The following is a 12,509-nucleotide window of genomic DNA, read 5'->3' as shown; positions in this document are numbered from 1 at the left end:
GAAATGGAAGATTATGCCCAAGAGGCCAGAGGAGAAAATGGTTTCCAGGTGGAAAGGACCACCGCTTTACTAACACCACCGAGGGTTCAGGGAGCCCGCTGTTCTCCCACCCCCCTGGGCAGCGCTGGGCGCCCGCCAGGTCTAGCAGGCAAAGGGCTCCCTAACTGCCAAGCAGCGGAGACGCTTAATAAAATATTTACCTACATGTATAAGAATAATGATGACTGAATGACAAATGGCAGTTAAACAGTTTTCAGCTGCAGGGGAGAGCAGCTCTGGGATATTGTCAGTGAAAACAGGAACTTTCTGTTTAATTCCAGAGGCTTCTCTCCTGTGCCTGCCACGCCCACACTCACCTAAGGGAGCCATGGTCGGGGAGGGGGCTCACCAGCATGGCACAGGGTGTCCCCTGCAGGGAGCTACCACCCAGAGGGGCTGGAGCCAGCCTCACACCCAACCCCAAGCTACTGACCACCTCTTACAACTCCTGAGGAATAAAGATGTCCTAGCTTTTGTCCGCCACCGCACCTAGAAGGATCCTCACTGCGGTCACTCCATAAAAGATGTTGACATTTATTAGGAGTCTGACTTTTTCTCACTCAGCTAAACTTGTAAGCAGCATTTGCCCTGGTTGGGTGTGATCATTTTGAGTTGGAACAAGGAACGTGGAAGGCAGAGGGGACAAAAAGGAGCAAAAGTCTTCAACCACCCCACTCAATTTCTAGCTGTGTCTTATGGGAACATGGAAAGAAAAAAAGGAAAAATTTTGGCTAAATATGTCCCCCCTCCCCCGATTAGGGAGCTTTTTTTTGCATTTCCCTCTCCGGTCTGGGAAAGAAATAACAAAGCGAAGCAAATTTTCTCCATCGTTTAAATAGACTTTTATGTCTCTAAGTATACCAGACAATGTTGGGAGTAAATTACACATAAAGATATTTATATGTTAGATAAGTAAAGAGTGTTTGAAAAATACAGTTTCGCTTTCAGCCTCACACCCTCTGCCTTTGTTCATGTTCTTCCCAGATATTTTATATCTCCAGTTACGACTGTTAGAAAGATACCATCTTGGCTTTCCCATTTTACACAGATCTAGAAGGACCAACCAAAGAAGGGTCTGTATGCACATGCATATTTTCATTTTCTTGGAAGAAAACAAACTAGCTTTGAATTTAAGAGCATGCTCAGAAGTTGTAATTCTTGAGGAAAGAAGCTATTTATTTATTGAAGGGAAATACAAAGGGCCCATTACTTTCAGACATGAAATTTATACTTGGTGAGATTTTCATGACTAAAAACTCATTTCACTAAATAGTTTCTGGTAAAAATATGGTTTGCTTTTTTGGTGCAAAGTCTGCCATGTCTATTCTTAAGAGTAGGCTTGTAAGAGACTACGAGAGATGAAGTGAACATACTCTTTAATCAGAGAGGCACTTGGCTTGGCAGTGAAATGCAATCCTGAAAAATAAACAAAGTACATTGTGTGAAAAAGAGCAAGTTTAAATTAATCTTGCTTTTCCAATTTGAAAACATGCTCACGGTTGTTAGCCACTGAGTCAAGACATTTAAATCATATATATACTTTTATATCTTGACAGTGACCTTTTATAAGTGTGCAGTGGGGATAAGATGATGAGCAAAGCGATGCTCCAGAAAGAGCATTTTAGGTAACTGAACATGAAATGTGTTGCAATCGGATAACACTAATAATACACAATCACTACTTTATATCTAATATGCAGTTCATTTGGCCAGAGTCTAACTAAAACACTCTATAAATGTTAGCATATGAATCCTGGTGCAAGCCTATAAAGTAAGCAGCTCTATTTTAGTGCGTTTTGAAGTATCTCTGTATTCGTTATCTATTCTGGATAACAAATTATCCCGATTTAGTAGCTTCAGACAACAAGTCTTTACTATCTCACACAGTATCTGAGGGTCAGGAATTGGGAATGGCTTAGTTGGGAGGTTCTGGCTCAAAGTCTCTCATGAAGTTGCAGTCAAGGCATAGGCCAGGGTAGCAGTCATCTGAAGGCGTGACCGGGGCTGGCGGATCTGCCTTCAATGTGTCTAGTTCACAATCCTGGCAAGATCGCGTTGCCGGCAGCAAACCTCAGTTCTTCTCCATGTGGGCCTCTCCACTGGGCTACTTAATCGTCTTCATGATATGGCAGCTGGTTTCCCCCAGAGCAAGTGATCCGAGAGAGAGAGCAAGGTGGAAGCCATGACGCCTTGTGTGACCTAGCCTTGGAATTCACCCACTGTCATTTCCCTCACATGCTGTTCATTAGAAACCAGTCACCAAGGATGGCAGACACTCAGGGGGAGGGGAACCAGGCTCCACTTCTTAGAGGAGTATTAAAGAAGTTGTGGTCATATTTTAAAACCACCATGACCCCCTATTTACAGATGGGGCAGTTGAGATGGATGGTGGCTGATCAGCTCAAGGTCACCAAGCTGCTACTATGACCCTACGTGCCAGGTGGCAGGCTGTTTTATTTTCCCTCCGCTGTGCCAAAGCAAAACAAAGGAAAACAGAAAACGCCACATGCCTGACGTCACTGCACACAAATTCAAAAACTGTCTCTTTAAAATGGCCAAGATCGTCTAAAAGCAGTAGTGGGCTTTATGTTTGGAAGTGGATGAAGAAGATATTAGACTGGAAGGTAGGAGTCAGCATCCTCTGAATCAGCTCTGTGACTTTGTGAAGAAAACACTTCTCTCGGGGATGGTTTCCTCCTTTGTAAAACAAGATGGGTTCGCTAAATGGTTTCCAGACTTAGTTGCCCATCACAGTCCTCGGGGGAATGAAAGACTCACTGGCCTTATAATCTCCAGGAATCTTTTCTTTAAATTTCTTTTTAGAGAGAGAAAGAGAGTGCACACGCATGCACATGTGCTCATGTGCATGTGGCGGGGGGGGGCGGGGAGAGGGACAGAGGGAAGGGGAGAGAATCTTAAGCAGGCTACATGCCCAGCACAGAGCCCAATGCGGGGCTTGATCTCATGATCCTGATCATGACCTGAGCCAAAATCAAGAGCTGGACGTTTAACCGACTGTGCTACCCAGGTCTCCCCAATAATCTCCAGGAATCTTTACAATTAAAAGGCCCTTGGGAGTCAGACGGACAGTTAAGCATATGCATATGCTGAGCTAGATTACTTCTCATGCTTCCCGCTCAAACATTATTTGAATGCCTCCCTCTGACTGCATGTACCCAGGAAAATCAATGGTGCTCAAGCCTGCAATCATCAGGGAAATGTCAGAAAAATATGATGCCTGGGGCCCCTCCCCAGGCAAAATAAATCCGACATTCTGGGGTAGAGCCCAGGGATCATTATGGCTTGCTCGTTTTCATCAGTATGTTTTAAATAATTGTGTTTAGCCTCGGTTGCACATTAGAATCACTTGGGAAGTTTTAAAAAAGACCCCTGCCCAGGTGGTCTCCCAACCAATTAAATCAGAATCTTGTGGATGGAGCCAAGGATCTGTGTTTTTTCAAGTTTCCAGGTGATTAGAATGGATAGCTGCACTGACCTATGTTTGCCTCATTTGAGATAATGCCAATGCCACCTCACCCATAAAAGATTGTTCACAAGTTCAACTATACTTCAATTTAAAATAAAAATTAAAAAAAAGATTATTCAGAAGAGAAATTCAGAAATTTTAGGTGCCACAGTACTCTAAGAAAAAATGCATTTGCAATGGAAGACATTAAACATTTGAAATGGAAGTGAATTCCATTTCTGGCAATATGGCAGATGAAATAATTTTAATCATCCTCCCACTATAGCCCATCTCTAAACTGGTCAAAATGCAATAAACTCCCACTGCAATGAGCTCATGAGACAGTAAGGACAGGCCCCCGGTGCCAGAAGCAAGAGGGAAATTGCAGTTAGTATCGTGAGCAAGTAAGCGGAGATGGAGCTGGTCTTGGGCAAATCCACACAGGAAGGAGACTGTGGCTTGGGCCCATTCAAAGTGAGAAGGTGGTACTGAGATCCCCACTTTAAGCTGGAACCCTCAAAAGGATGAATCGTTTTAGAAATAATTCACTGGGAAAAAAATCTCCCTGGGGGCACAGGAAGATAAGAAAATTTCACTGTCTTGTCATGACTTGAAAGTGGAGAAAGAAGTCTTCACTGAGAATTTGGGACTATAGCCCAGCCTTCATGTAAATTTGGGGCTGGAATTTACCCTATCTGTATGATCCAGGAATCAGGAACCCCAAAACTGAAAAGCAAAGATAAAGATACAGACCCTACTCCAAACTACAAAATATACATGGATGTAATCCACCACAACGAAGATGTAATAGATACAAGTGTCCCAAGAACCTCAGGAAACAGAACTATCAGACTTATAAAATACTTAAGTTTAAAATTATGAAAGACATAAAAGAACATTTGGACCATGAGAAAATAACAGCATTTTAAAAAGGTAGATTTGAAAGAGAACTAAGTAGAACCTCTGGAAATGACATATATAGCCACTGAAATGAAAAGCTCAGTGGGTGAGTTACACAGCAGATTAACCATCGCTGAAGAAAAAAACTGAAGAAATTGCCCAGGAAGCATCACAGAGAGACAAAGTGAAGGAAAGTCTGAGAGAAAGGTTCAGGGTATGTTGCCTAGAAAGAGATGGTACATTATACACCCAGTACAGGTACCAGAAGGAGAACAGAGAGAGAATGTAGGGGACACAGGATTTATACAATGACTGTTTGCAAATCTGGTAAGAAAACATCAACCCTGAGATTTTGGATGTACAAGGAATCTTGAACCATGTAAATAAAAAGAAATTCGCATCTGAACACGGCATGGTAAGACCGCAGGGAGCCAAAGACAAAGAGAAAATCTTAAAACCAGAAAGAAAAGCCAGATTCCCTACAAAGAAATGACAGCAAACGTCTCAACAATAGAGAAACAACAAAATGTGTCTTGAGGGTAAAATAAACTTTCAATCTAGATTCTCTCCCCAAAGAAATCATCATTCAAGGATGAGAGTGCAGTCAAACCATTTTATATTAATGGAGAAAGCAGGTCACTCACATAACCTCCCTGAAAGTGATACTAAAGGGTATGTTTCAAGGAAAAGGGCTGGTAATTAGAAAAAAGGAATGGTAGGCCAGAAACAAAGGTGAAGAACTGCATAAAACCAAAGTGACAACAGTGATTAAATTCAGGGGTATTAAAAGCAGGTGGGGTCTAAAATAACAAGCAACAGTAACATGTACGAGGAAGGATATAATTGAAGTAGAATCATTCTTACCTTATTGTATAGTTGTAGTGGGGTTGGATCAAGTGCATATGTTAAAAATTCTAAAATAACCACTAAAAGAATAGAAATAGAACTTACAATTCTAAATTAAGAGGAAAGGGGGACAAAGAATTCTTGGTCAGTTTAATAGAAAAGAAGAAAAGAAGTAAACAAAAACTTAAGAGAAAGCAAATAAGCAAAAGGTGCAAAATGAGACTGAAGGCATCAATTCTAAAACATCAGGAATCCGTAGATCAATAGGTTCTCTTACATGTTGCTAGTGGGAGCACAAATTGAAACAACACTTTGGAAAACTGCTTAGCATTATCTTGTACATACCTTATGACCCAGTCATCACTCCAAAGAAAAATTCTTGCCCACAAAGCACCAGAGGACAAGAATGTTCATTATAGCGCTGCTCATAACAGCAAAAAATTGAAACAACCCAAAGTCCTGTGACAGAAAAATGGACAAAATAAACTGTGGCAGCAGTACCCAACAGAGTATTATACAGTCAGGAATAAGAATGAACTACAGGGGCGCCTGGGTGGCTCAGTCGTTAAGCGTCTGCCTTCTGCTCAGGTCATGGTCCCAGGGTCCTGGGATCGAGCCCCGCATCGGGCTCCCTGCTCCGCAGGAAGCCTGCTTCTCCCTCTCCCACTCCCCCTGCTTGTGTTCCCTCTCTCGCTGTGTCTCTCTCTGTCAAATAAATAAATAAAATCTTTAAAAAAAAAAAAAAAAGAATGAACTACAACCAGGGCACCTGGGTGGCTCAGTCGTTAAGCGTCTGCCTTCTGCTCAGGTCATGATCTCAGGGTCCTGGGATTGAGTCCCGCATCGGGCTCCCTGCTCAATGGGGAATCTGCTTCTCCCTCTCCCTCTGTGCGTGCATGCTCGCTCTCTCTAGCTCTCTCAAATAAATAAATCTTTAAAAAAAAAAAAGAATGAACTATAACCAGATGTAATAATCTAGCTGAATCATAATAACAGGATGTTGGGTAAAAAATATAAACCTCAGAAATTTTTCATAATAACTGAAAAAAACAAGTGTGATAAAAATTTGATAAAAATTTTTAAGAAGCAAAAGAATAATAAACTCAAGATTGAGATTAGTGGTTACTTCACATGGAAGAAGATGGGGAGAAGCATATAGGTAGTTGTAAGTCATTGTTACTGCTTTTGTTCTCTAATTGAATAGCAGGTTTACAGGTGTTCATAATATCAAAAAAAAAATAAAATAAGGCCATGAATATACCCAGTGATGACAGTGTGTTAATCCCAGAGATTGTGGTTAATGTATTTTTGCACCCCAAGTTTCATTAAAAACATCACATTAAATATAAATGGACAAAACTTACTAGTCAAATAAATAAGTGAACAAGATCCAGCTATATGCTGTCTATAAGAGACTCACCTAAAACTTAAAGACATAGAAAGGTTGAAAGTAAAGGATGGAAAAAGATATGCCAAGCAAATGCTAATCAGAAGTTGGAGTAGTTATATATTTTTCACAGGCAAAGCAGACTTTAAAGCCAGAAGTACTAGGGTTAAAGATAATTTCTGTATAGTTGATCCTTGAACCATGCAGGGGTTAGGGATGATGACCCCCTGAGCAGTTGAAAATCTGCATATGACTTTCAACTCCCCCAAAACTTAACCATCAATAGCCTATTGTGACTGGAAGACATAAACAGTCAATTAATACATATTTTGTATATGTATTATATACCATATTCTCACAATAAATAACATAACAATTACATATTTTGTATGTTATATGTATCATATATGGCATTTTTACAATAGATAACATAAAGTTGATTAACACATACTTTGTATGTTATATGTATTATATACTGTATTCTCACAATAAAGTAAGCTAGAGAAAAGAAAATGTTATTAAGAAAATAACAAAGAAGAGAAAATATACAGTAATTTCACAGTACTGAACCATCTTTATTGAAGAAAGTCTGTATATAAGCAGACCCACACAGTTCAAACCTGTGTTGTTCAAGGGTCAACTATATATATTAAAGAAACAATTCACTGTGAAAACAGTATATCTAAGCTTGCATGTACCTAATAACATAGCTTGAAAATATATAAAGCAAAAAGTAAGACAAATAAAATGTAAAAAATAGAAAAATGCACAGCCATGGTAGGAGATATTAACAGCCCTTTTTGACATGCCTTATCACATACTTTTAAAATATAGAAAAAATAAAATTTGAGAGATTTTTAGGAAAAATTGGCAAATTCAATCATATAAGGAGATGCTGATATACTACTATAAAAAGTGATAGATCAAACAGACAAAACATTAGTAAGGCTACAGAAAATCTGGGTAACATAATTAAGAAGCTTGATTTAATAGGTCTATATAGTATGCTACACTTAACAATTAAGGCATACCCATTTGTTTGTTTTTTTTTTTAAAGTAAGCTCTATGCCCAACATGGGGTTTGAACTCTCGACCCCAAGATCAAGAGTTGCATGCTCCACCAACTGAGCCAGACACACGGAATATTCTTTTCAAAGCCACATGGAATATTTATAAAAATAGACCATTTGGCAAAGCAAGTCTCAACAAATAACAAGAATCTCTTTTATATAGACCACCTTCTCTGACCCTCATTCAATTACCTTAGATATAAATAACTAAAAATCAAAACAAAAAAACTTATGTTTAGAAATATAAAGATGCACATGTATTGAGCCAAAGAAGAAATCATATTTGAAATCTATTCTTTCCCTGGGATAATAATAAAAATTCTCTGTATCTTGTGGAATGTAGTTTGAGTGGTATTCAGAGTGAAATCCATAGTCTTCTATGTTACAATCAGAAAACAGAAGGCTGAAAATTAATTACTTAAGCCACCAGTTAAAAAAAAATGTTTAAACATCAAGAGAATAAACACAAAGAGAGCAGAAGAAAATAATACAAGATATATATTAATAGTACACAATATGTATTATATTCTTCCATGTGCTATATATTCTTAGTTATATGGTATATATGCTCTTATTCTTATATACAAGAATATAAGATATATAATAATATGTAAAAATAAAAATTAACAAAACCAAAAAATAGTGTTAACCAAATTAAAAGCTGATCCTTTGAAAACACTAGTAGAAAGAAGAAATATTAGTTAAATAAAGGGAGATCTCTGGCACCACTGATCCAGAAAAGAGAAGACACATATACAATAATACTAGGAATGAATAAATGAACATGATGGATAGTTGCAGCAGAGATTAAAATATATTAAGAGGAAATTATCAACAGCATTTTGTTAATACATTTGGAAACCTAGTCGCTATGAATAATTTCCTTGAAAAATATGTGTAAGAACTGACTCAAGAAGAATATAAAACCCAAAGAGATCCATAGCCACTAAAGAAATGGAATCAGTAGTTAAAAATCAACCTAGGAAATGTTTATCCCATACCCAGACATTTTACCGGAAAGTTCTACCAAACATTCAAAGAACACATAATTCCAATTTTATACACACTGTTCCAGAAAATGAAAAAAGAAGGAACATTTACTAGTTCATTTTATGAGGCCAGTATAACCAGACAAAGGCAATACAAAAAGGGAAAATTGCAGCCAATTTGACTTATGGACATGGATACAATAAATCCTACCATTAAATTAGATGTTGACCTTCATTCATTCATTCATCCTTTCATTTGTTCAACAAATATTTATTGAGTGTCAACCATGCACTAATAGGCACTGTGCTAATATGTGGAGGGCAGAGCTTATGGTTTGGTGGAGGAGATGAGCAACAAAGCAAATGACTGCACGGGGTATGGTACATAGAGGACATTCTGGTAAGATAACAGTGCCTTCCAAGAGGGATTTGACCCGGTCAGAGAAAGCTTTCCAGGTACACTAATGGAGTAAGAAATGGTGTGGGAAGAATGCTTAGAAGGTTATTGCAGGGGCTCAAGTGGGAAATGTGGGATGCAGCAGCAGGAAAGATGAATTTGAGAGATACTTCGGAAGTGAAACCCACACTCCTTCATGACGGATCACACATGGGAAGATGTCAACCTGGAGAAGGGCCAACCTTGTCTCTAGGATGGCTGGGGTTCTGTTGACCCATATAGTGAAACTTAAGAGTTTTAGGTTCAGGGGGAAAATGCATGCATGTGTTTTTGGACATGCATGTTGAGTTTGGGGTACCTCCAGGAAGGTGAAGTGCAGGCAGTGAATAGGAAATTAACCAGAGCCTGGAGCTTTGTGGAGAGCTCAGGCCAGAGACTGTAATTTGAGTAGCATTGGCAAGTAGGTAGTATTTAAACCCACGGTTCAAAGGAGCTCATCCAGGGAGGGTGTGTAGCTGGGGAAGAGAATGAACACCAGTATTTAAAAGAAAGGCAGAAGAGGAGTCAGAGTAAAGAGACAGAGAAGAAATGGCTGGAGAGGTAGGAGGAAAACCAAAAGAATGTGGGCATCAAGGATGCCAAGGGAAGAGTGAGTTACATGAAGGGAGTGTCTAACAGTGTCATGGGCAGTAGAGAGGGTAGAAGACTGACATCGCATGCTGCTGGAATTCTCCTGACCCGGGGCTGCATTAAGCGAGTGAGCTGGAGAAGAAATGCATAATGAATAATAAGTCATTCCAAATAACATAGTGCAATAGGGCAGCAAGAGAGAATTTTTTGGGACAATGAAACTCCTCTGCATCTCGGATTCGTTATCATGGAGACAACTCAATCCTATGCATTTGTCAAAAACATAGAATTATATAAGAAGAGTAAATATTACACCATATAAATGAAAAATCAATAAGTAAAAACAACGTAGTCATGGAAATATAAGATCAAGCTCTTTCTCCACCACTGACTTTATAATTGCAGTGCTAGCCCCTCTTGGGGTTTTAATTCTGTTCAGGATCAGCTTGCGTAGGTCTATAACAGGGAACAAGGGCACCCCACTCTTGCCTTGTGAAGGACAGAATAAATATGCATGCAACAGAGCCAAAGGGCAACAGAGTGATGGCCAGAGCCCCTCTTAGGAGCTGACTGACTGGTGGGGGTGGGGTGTAGCCTGGTGAGCTTGGCTCCTCTGGGACCCTGAAAAGACCAGAGGGTTGGATCAGGAAAGGCCTTTCTACCTCTGATGGTCTGTGGTTCTAGTGCAAAACTCCCAAACAAAATCCAATTAGCTCTGTTGTCTGCATTTTGTTATTGAGAATAGTCATAATAGACAATCACCATAATAACAACGGGCTCTTCAACACACGGGGACCCCAGATGATTTTGGAAGCAGCTTGGAGTGATGGGAAAATGCTTGGGTTTGTGGCTTAAAGCTCTAAAATGCCTTCAAAAAACATCATAGTAAGTAATGATTGGTAATAAGCACAACCCGCGTAGGTTTGCAATAAAAAAGAAACTTTTATATTTACTTACTTCAATCTCTCCTCTCACCCCATCAATCCTATCAGTGAGGAATTATCCCAAATTTAGGAGGCAGGGAGATTAAGAATCTGGTCATCCAAAGCTTTGGCTAGTGTTGGGATTTTCCAAATATTCCACTTTGCCACGACCCACAGTGGATTTGGTATAGTTTTGCTGTTGAATGTATTCCATTGTGTCCTAATCCTATGAAAATTAATGGAAAAGTGTTAATTGGGCATCAATTCATACTTAACATTAATCTGAGTATTTGATGAACCACAACTTTATGTTGCCCCTCATGCCATATTAACTCAATTTATTGTAATAATTTAAAACAATACGGATAATTGTATCCTTATTGTTTTTAATACCCCATAAATTGAATCCAGTCTGAATCTGGCCAGCCTGGAATCGGCTGGAGAAGCGTGCGATGCCTTCGGGAAGCTACCAGCATCCTCTTTTTGGGGTTTTCAGGGCGGGGAGGGATGAAACCAGTATTTATTAAGCACGTACTGTGTGCCAGGACCTGTGCGGCACCACACTGCTACCAAGGTGGTAGTGGGTGAGCGTGTCTGAAGCCTTCTGCTACCCTCAACCACCTCCCCAGATGGGGGTGGGGGTCCTGGGGCTCTTTCAACCTCATGCATTTTACTATCTCGGTATAGAAATTATAAAAATATATAACGAACCGGTTGGAGAGGGGTTTCCTGAAAACCACCACCCTTCCCAGCCATCCCAGAGATGCTTCAAGAGTATTTCTCACTACATACAAAAATTTACTTTGAACCCCAACCATTTGACCTTGACCCCTATAAAGCCCATTTTATTATATTTTTTAAACTCCGTATGATTAACGCGGAAACCCTTTCTCCGGCACTTTCTCACCACTGGAATCGCGTCAGTTTCTCAAAGTTCCAAAATAACCTTTCCCCGGCACGGATTCATACCTCTGCCGGGGAAGGGCGGGGAGCGGCGCAAGACGTGCCGGTGTGGAGCCAGAGCCAGAGAGAACTTCCAGCGCCAAAGGAAAATAAAACTTGTGGCTGCTGTTTGTGCGGGAGGGTCTCCTCAATCCTGAAGCTCCCCGATCCTGGGGGGTCTCGGGGCCCGCCGAAGAGCGCCAGGGTTTGGGTTTGATCCCGACGTCCTTGACCTAAATTTCTGCGCGGTGGCTGGAAAAAGGGCGCAGGGCTGGGCGGGCGGCTGGTGCCATCTCCGGATCCCGGCGGCCGGGGCCGGCGAACTTGAATGGAGAGGCCGAACTAGAGGGGGTGGGGGGCGTCTTCTCCCCTGCCCGAGCGAGGAGCGGCCGCGAGCTCCCCGCGCCTCCCCCTCCCCCGATCCACCCGCCCCCCGCAGCCCATGTGATCCAGGGAAGTCGGGGTGCGCTCCCCCTCGCCCGGCCCGCCTAGAGGCGGGGCCCCCTCCGGCCGCGGGGTTCGCGCACCGCCCCCGTGGGTCCGGCCGCGGGGGGCCGAGTGTGCGCGCGCGGGCAGGCGGGGGCCGCACCGGGGTGCGTGACGTCACCGGCATTGGTTACACGACGTTCTAGAACTCCGCCCCACGTGCGCCGGGGAGGAGGGGGAGGAGGAGGAGGAGGAGATGGGGGTGGGGAGGAGGAGGGGGAGAGGTGGGGATGGGCCGGGGGGGCGGGGACGGGGGGGGTGTGCGAGCAGCGGGGCTGAGCTAAGCCGAGCCCACGTGTGACGGCTCTCGCCGCTGCCCCGGCTCCGCCGCTCGCAGAGAGATTCGGAGGAGCCCGGGCGGGGGGGAGGAGGAGGGGGAGGAGGGAGCGGGAGATCTCGGGGCTCGGAGCCGGCCGCCGCTCCGCTCCGATCGC

General features: G+C 42.0%; 1 long non-coding RNA gene across 4 annotated transcripts; it reads right to left on the bottom strand.

Moving 5' to 3' along the window:
- Positions 1-857: 857 nt before the first annotated feature.
- LOC118544246 (uncharacterized) lies at positions 858-12,159 on the bottom strand. Of its 4 annotated transcripts, none has more exons than XR_013444719.1 (3): positions 11,617-12,156; positions 10,682-10,873; positions 858-1,455 (listed from the first exon to the last, which is right to left on the bottom strand). It is a non-coding gene; the product is annotated as an uncharacterized LOC118544246 (long non-coding RNA). The 4 variants fall into 4 exon arrangements; XR_013444721.1 differs by lacking the exon at positions 858-1,455 and adding an exon at positions 1,462-2,736 and having other exon boundaries at positions 11,617-12,159; XR_013444720.1 differs by lacking the exon at positions 858-1,455 and adding an exon at positions 7,185-10,345 and having other exon boundaries at positions 11,617-12,159.
- Between the last annotated feature and the right edge of the window lie 350 nt (positions 12,160-12,509).

Source organism: Halichoerus grypus, chromosome 2 (assembly GCF_964656455.1).
Source record: "Halichoerus grypus chromosome 2, mHalGry1.hap1.1, whole genome shotgun sequence".
NCBI lineage: Eukaryota > Metazoa > Chordata > Mammalia > Carnivora > Phocidae > Halichoerus > Halichoerus grypus.
Note: the sequence above shows the minus strand (reverse complement) of the source record. Positions and strands in the feature narration are given on the sequence as shown.